General features: G+C 50.5%; 1 pseudogene; it reads left to right on the top strand.

The window, feature by feature from the left end:
• Positions 1–6,387: 6,387 nt before the first annotated feature.
• Positions 6,388–6,840, top strand: LOC109698201 (large ribosomal subunit protein uL24 pseudogene; annotated as a pseudogene).
• Positions 6,841–7,521: the final 681 nt, after the last annotated feature.

Below are 7,521 nucleotides of genomic sequence, written 5' to 3' on the forward strand. Positions count from 1 at the left end.
CATCCGCTCCTCTACTTCCTCCCTTCATGACCTCCCTGCACAGCCTCGGCTTTCTTGTATAGGGACCATAGCTGTCCCTGTGTGGAGGAAGTTCACAGTGTCAACAGGAAGTTTCTGATCACCCTCCTTCACACAGGGACCCTGTTAGTCCAAGGATCACATAGGGTGTGGATCTAAGCCCAGCTGGTCAGCCTTCCCTGGCTCTGTCATAGCCCATTGTCCAGTGACAATGCGACGCTCCCTGCCTGGCCCACCTTTGACCCTGTGCCCAGGGAAGCGCATCCCTGGAGAGAAGCAAGGTCCACATTGCACCATCAGACTCCTGTGTCCCCTGTCCTCCTCATCTCTGGCCAGTCCCTTCTCATCAGGGCTACTGAGATTCTGATAGGTTGAGCCTGGTGGCCTCTGTCCTGCCAAGGAAGTTGGGCCAAGAGGAAGGCAGAGGAACACTGGAGGTTAGCCCCTGGGCCAGAGTACACAGGAATACCAGGTCACACAAGGCCCAGGAGGGTGGAAAGGGCCAGGGCTCTGCCTTCATTCCGCTGCACAGTGTCCCAGACACTGAGGCTGGACAGCTAGGGTCTGATACCCCCTCACCCAGGAAAGGGAGCCTGTACTTCCCCACCATGGCCAGCCTGTGGACAGGCCTCTCCCACTATCCAGGGAGAGCCCCAGAATGTCCCTGTCTTCCTGCAAAAGGGAAGTGCTCACAGGGGAGCTAACTGCTGCTGCAAATCAGGGGTGAGTCCCCCAGGAGGTGCCAGGACCCCACAAAGAACAATTACAGAGACAGGAATCTGCAGGCTTCTAAGACTTGGACGTCGTCTCTTCCACTAGCATACAAAAAAGCACAGGCCAAGCAGGAGGGTCTGGGAGCAGCTGGCGCAGAGTCAACTGACATTGAGGTGGGATATGACCCATAGGGCACAAGATCACACTGGTCCCAGGGTGCCTTGCACATGTGAAGTGAGCACATGTGAAGCGAGCACGTCACAGTGACCATCAGCTGCCAGCTGTGGTTGTCACTAGGCAATTCCTGCAGGCTGTGGGAGCCCAAGAGGCCCTGGATCAGAGGACTGAGCCCTGGCCAGGAGGGTGCATCCTGAGTGCCAAGACCAAGCGAGGGAGTTGGGGAGACCCTTCCCTTGGGGTCTCTGACCCCTCCTCTTTCTTTTACTTCCTGGCCACCATGAGACAAGTGGTGTTGCTCTACCACTTACTCCCACCTTGATGTTCTGCCTCACCCCAGGCCCAAAGCAGTGGGCCCAACCAACAGGGGTGGCACACGGGGGACTACAAATGGGTGTCAGAGATTGGTGGTCTGAGGAGAATAGGCATGGCTCAGAGGCTAGGTTTAGGGTCTCTTTTTGGTGAGGAAGGAGCAGAGGGCCCCCTAAGTGACTGAGTGAGTAATATTCCAGCCCTCCTAAAATGGGCTTGCTCTTTGTCTGGTGACATTGTGGGCAGCATGAGGAAGGGTGTAGGGCAGAGGCATTGGGCAGGACAGGCTGAACCCTCCAACACTCCCCCAGAGATGTGAGAGATGCAGGATGCCCTCCCCAGAATGGGGTTTCTAAATAGCAGAAGAGTTCTTCACCTGGCTGTATGTGAGAACTTGTGCACACAGCTGACATTGGGTTGTGTCCCCTGAATCATCTGTGCAAGTCCTATCCCCCAGGACCTCAGAGTACAAACTTAGGTGGAAATAAGATCACTGCAGATGTAGTTAGGATGAGGTCATAGGGGTGATCGGGGGCTACTCAAAACAAAAGGTGTCCTTATTAAAAGAGGAAATTTAGACACAGACACACACAGGGAGATGCCAAGTGAAAACGCAAGCAGAACCACTTGGCTTGGTGGCTCAGGCCTATAATCCCAGCTACTCAGGAGGCAGAGACTGGGAGGATTGAGGTTCCAGCCCAGGCAGAAAGCTCACGAGACTCCATCTTAACCGAAAAAGCTAGGCATTGTGCTGCAGGCCTGTCATCTCAGCTACACAGGAGCATAAACAGGAGGATTGCAGGCTGGCTGGGCATAAAAACGCAACCCTATTTGAAAAATATGTCAAGCCGTAAGAGCTGGGGGTGTGGACAGATCCTCCTCACAGCCTTGGAAGGACAGTGCTGGATCTTGCACTTCTGGCCTCCAGACCGTGACCTGTTCCTGTGGTTTAAGGTGCCCAGATCGTGGTGCTCAGTCACAGCAGCCCCAGGAAAGCCACACAGGAGCTATGACAAGGCTGCCCAGCAGGGAAGACAGGGCCGGGGGAGGCGCCAGGGGCTGGAAGGAAGGGGGCGGATGCCGGGCTCCACAGGGTGCCACCTCCTTGCTATGGTTCTGTACTCCCCATATTTTACTTAGTGAGTATGTACCACTTTACAGTTCTTTTTTTGTGGCACTGGGACTGGAACTCAGGACCTGTGCTTGCCAGACAGGCTCTCTACGACACAAGCCACACCCCCAGCCCTTTTTGTTTTACCCATTTTTCAAATAGGATCATGCATTTAGTCTGGGCTGACATCCTCCTATTTACACTTCCCACCTAGCTGGGATGACAGGCGTGAACCACCATGCCTAGCTCTTTATCGGTCAAGATGGTGTCTCTCAGACATTTTGCCCAGGCTGGGCCTTGAACTGCAATCCTCCCAACTAGCTATGACTATAGGCATGAGCCACCACACCCAGCTGCACTTTGCAATTTTAAAAACTCGTTCAGGATTGCAACTGACCAAGGGCTTCCCTCTTCAGGAAGGAGAGTAGCAGAGATGAATCTGACAACAGAAAGACTAAATAAGTGTAAGAGCGGCTGATGGGTCATGGGGCGCAGAGCGTGAAGGACTGGTCCCAAGAGACAGGGGCTGAGTCGGTCAAGTCGCTGCACCAGAGCACCATGGATGGTGGCTCATGAGCCAGACACTGGCATCCTCAGTTAGAGTTCAAGGTCAAGGCATGGCAGATCCAGAGCCTGGAGCGGGCTTCCTGGTTCAGTGCTCTATGGTGGATTCCTGCACACTGACAGGCACCAATCCCATTCATGAGCACAGAGCTCTCCTGAACCTTGTCACCTCCTAATGCCATCACCTTGGGCATTAGCCTTTCAACGTATGAATATGGGGGCACACGAACACTCAATCCATAGCAGACAGAAAGGATCCCTACACCTACCCAGGTCACCAGGTAGGAGGAGTTCCCAGGACACGGTGCCAGGAGGAGGAACCAGGATGAGCCCAGATGAGAGTCCAAGTTGACCAAAGTGGCTGCAGCACACGGGCTCTGGCAAGGAGGGAGCAGCACAGAGAAGCCGGGAGGCCTGCAGGAGGCCCCTGCTGTGGTTTGGACAAGTGTATCCCAAAAGCCTATGCATTAGGGGCTGGCCCCCAGCTCGTGGAGCTGCTGGGTGGTGGTGGAACCTTTAAAAGGTGGTCCTAGTAAGGGACGTTAGGTCACTGGGGTCAGGACCCTCCTCTTTCTCTCTTTGCTTCTTCGCCACCACGAAGTGAGTGGATTTGCCCTGTCATACACTCAACCCTGATATTCTGCTTCCCCTGACTCAAAGCAATGGGCCAACAAGCATAAACTGAAACCTTTGAAACCATGGGCCAAAGTAAACCTTTCCTTTTTTCAAGCTGATTGTCTCAGGTATTTTGTTACAGTAACACAAGCCTGATGGAGGCACCCTCTTGAGTGCTCAGCAGAGACCTGCTGAGTGCACGCCCGGAAGGAGACCACCTGAGGCCAGAAGGACCCACCTGAGCAGCATACAGGGACAGCACGGGTGGAGAATGGTGCCCATCCCACCAGCAGCCCTAAGGAACCTGCTGATTTGTGGTTCGTGGTACAAGGGGCAGGGCACTCTGCAGGACCTCGCCTCAATAGAGGAAGAATTTGCCCTAGACTTAGCATAGCTCCTGATCCCACCTAACAAACCACACGAGTTAAGACCCAAAACCATCACACTGTTTCCAGCACCTTAACTGTGCCCCAGAGCAAATCTCCAGGGTATTTATGGACGTCCAAAAATATCCAGCCCCCAACAAGAACAAACTCACACTGTCTGGCATCTAGTCAAACAGGCAAAGAAAAGGCAGGACTCACCCCTTGATCGGGAGAAAGAATCAGGCAAGGCCGTTAGTACATAGTCTGGTAACTGCATCCATGAGACCAAACAGGAAGATTGACCATATTAAGTAGAGACGCCCAAATTAAACTTCTAGAGATGAAAATGATATGCACAGATGAAAATTGCCCTGTGGGGTGAGCAGCTGATTAGACACAGAGAAGAGGTGAGCAGCAGACATGGGAGCCATCCCTGATGAGTCAGGGGAGACAGAGAATCCAAAAAATAAATTGCTCAGTGAGCATGAGGGTGGCAACAAGCAGCCTGGCGCATGTGAAAGTGGAGTCCACGGAGGAAGGGAGAGGGATGAGATGGAGACACAGTGGCCTAGATTTGTTCAAGTTTGATGAAAACATGAAGTCAGCCAATGCACTAAGCTCAGCATCCCCCAAGGACGAGGAAATGGTGCCACATCTGTCACAAAGAATTCAAAGCCAGGGAGCCATGCAGGGGAGAAGACAGCAAAGCTAGACCTTCGGAGGGCAAGAAGAAAAAGATATCATTCCAGCAAAACATCTTTCAAAAACAAAGGTCACACAGATATTTCCAGACATGCCACATGGCTCTGCACATTAGCACATTGATAAGAATGTTAACCAAAGTCCTTTGTTCCCAAGGGGAAAAGGGACACCAGATGCAAACACGGATCTACCCAGAGGACTCTTGCCTTGTGTGTGCTAGGCAAGGGTTTTTCCACTGAGCCCTAGCTCCAGTGCTCGGCTTAACTATTTAAATCTCTCTAAAAGATTATCAGTTAGACAAAAAAAATGACAACGTAGTGTGATGTTTATAACATATGGAGAAGTAAAATGTGCAAAAAAATGACACAAATTACGGGAGGAGGGAAACAATTTTAAGGTTCTTACTCTGTTTGCGATGTGTGATACCTTTGGAAGGGAGATTTCTGTAAGTTAAAGACAGGTACTGCAAACTCTAAGGTTTAGACAACTTAGAACATAGAACAGAGTTAAAATCATAGAACAGAGTTATAGCAGGATGTAAGGGTCTACCTGCGACTCTTGTCACCACATTGACCGCCAGGTTGATTCGGCTGATCAGGCTGACTGGGCGGGTGTCCCCTTCCTCCCTCACCACTCCATGTGCATCCCTCCCGAAGTTGCATGCTCCATCAAGGAGGACGACCACCCCTGATAGAGGAGGACCATTCTTAGATCAAGGGCATACGAGCAGCTGCTTCTCTGCTAGAACCTCTGAACAAACTCTCAAGGGTTACAGCAGACAAAGGAGATAAAAACTGAGTCATGAAAAAGCTCAATCCAGCAGAAGGCAGAAGAGAGAAATGGGGAGAGAAAGAAGGGACAGAAGAAATGGAAAACAAATGGCTGGCAGGTTTTAGCCTGGCTTATCAACACCTACATTGAACATGGTGTCTAACCCCCTTTGCAAAAGGCACAGATCACCAGATGGGACTAAAAGGCAAGACCACTCTACCAGGTGCCTAAAGGAACTCAAGCCAGGCTCTGGTGGCTCACGCCTGAAATCCCAACTACTCAGGAGGCAGAGATCAGGAGGATTGAGGTTTGAAGCCAGCCTGGGCAAATAGTTCATGAGATCCTGTCTCAAAAATACCCAACCCAAAAGAGGGCTGGGGGTGTGACTTAAGTGGTGAAGTGCCTGTCTAGCAAGCACAATGCTGAGTTCGAACCCAGGACGTGGACAGAGAGAGAGAGAACATGATTGTTATATTGGACCTGTCCAAGGGGACTATGGGGAGGAGGGAGAGGAAAAGGCAATGATAGAGTGAGTAACAGTGAAGCAGAATGCATCTGTGTGTGAAGATGGCAGAGTCACACGCACTGAAAGCTGCTCAATAACAAGGGAACAGGACGATAGAGACAGTAAGTCATGGAGGGGTGATCTGAGTAAAGCATGATATATACACGTGTGAAAGGGCAAGGCAAAACCCCTTGAACTATCAACATACACTCAGAAAGTGAGGCCAGGAAGGTAAAACAGGTCCTGTCTGGGAGAGAGCATCAGTGAGGGGGAGGATGGCCTAAGGGAAAGGACAGTGAACATGTATAGTGGAGGTACCTGGTATACGTGTATGAAGATAAAACAACGAAACCTGTCAAAATTGTCCTAAAAAGGGGGTAGGAAGGGTGAGAATGATGGAGGAGGTGGATCTAATTAAGATACGCTGTAAGCACATATGAAAGGTCACAATGAATCCTTCCTAAAAAGTATTATATGCTAATAAGAAACAAAGTAGTCCAGCCCTACACGCCAGCAAGGGGTAGATGACCACCATGAAGTTCAGCCTCTTCAAGACCTCAGACCACAACAAAACCCACAAACGCCACTTCAATGCTCCCTCGCACGTGTGCAGAAGACCGTGTCTTCCCGACCCTCCAAGGAGCTGCAGCAGAAATACAACATCCACCCCATCCCATCCTCAAGGACGACAAGGTCCAGGTGGTTCGAAGACACTATGAAGGTCAGCAGATTGCCAAGGTAGTCCAGGTGCACAGAAAGAAATATGTCATCTATATCAAGTGTGTGCAGCATGAAAAGACCAATGGCATGACTGTCCATGTGGGATTCCACCCAAGTAAGGTGCTGATTGCCAGGTTAAAACTGGACAAATACAGAAAAAAATTCCTTGAACACAAAGCCAAGTGCCAACAAATTGGGAAAGAGAAAGACAAATTTAAGGAGGAGCTCAGTGAGAAAATGCAAGAGTGAGTGGAACCTGTGTGCAACCAGAGATTAAGTGAGAATTCTAGTCCAGCCTGTGGTTCTATTGGAACTTTTCAAGGTGTCTTTGGAAAGGTTCGTGGTCCACTTACTCTGTTGTTATCCGTGACTCTAACTCTACTTTTGCAATTTTAATGAATAATTTTGTGAATAAAAATTGGAACCATTTCCTGATGTAAAACAAAACCAAAAAGAAGGACAGGGTAGAAAAAGAGCCACCATGCTAAGACACAGAGAAAGAGGGGGTGCCCGTGCTAATATCAGACCAAGCAGACTTTAGAGCAAGGTTATCACCTGGGACAAGGACTCCCATTTCATAACAAGATCTTCATGGCCGCTGAAGATTTTCAGTTACAACGCTGAAAACATGGTCCATAAAAGAAAATCTGGTCAATTGAACTTTGTCACAATGAAGCACACCCAAGATTCCACCAGTATGTTCCCAGCTGCCCTATGTGTGGTGAACATGAGCTGGAAAGAGCCCAAGTGACCACGGAGGGGAAGAGGGCATGAGCCAGGCTCTGTGGGTGAGTCAGGGTGGGTACATCTTCACAACCTGTGACACAGAGGAGCCTCTATGTCCCTACTCCTGAGGGTGGCCTTACGCACCCTCACCGGGCCCATGGGCTTCTGCCCAGGGGTAGCTGCTGAGACTGTTTCTCTACCCTGACATTGGGTGGGAAAAG

Source organism: Castor canadensis, chromosome 1 (assembly GCF_047511655.1).
Source record: "Castor canadensis chromosome 1, mCasCan1.hap1v2, whole genome shotgun sequence".
Taxonomy (NCBI): domain Eukaryota; kingdom Metazoa; phylum Chordata; class Mammalia; order Rodentia; family Castoridae; genus Castor; species Castor canadensis.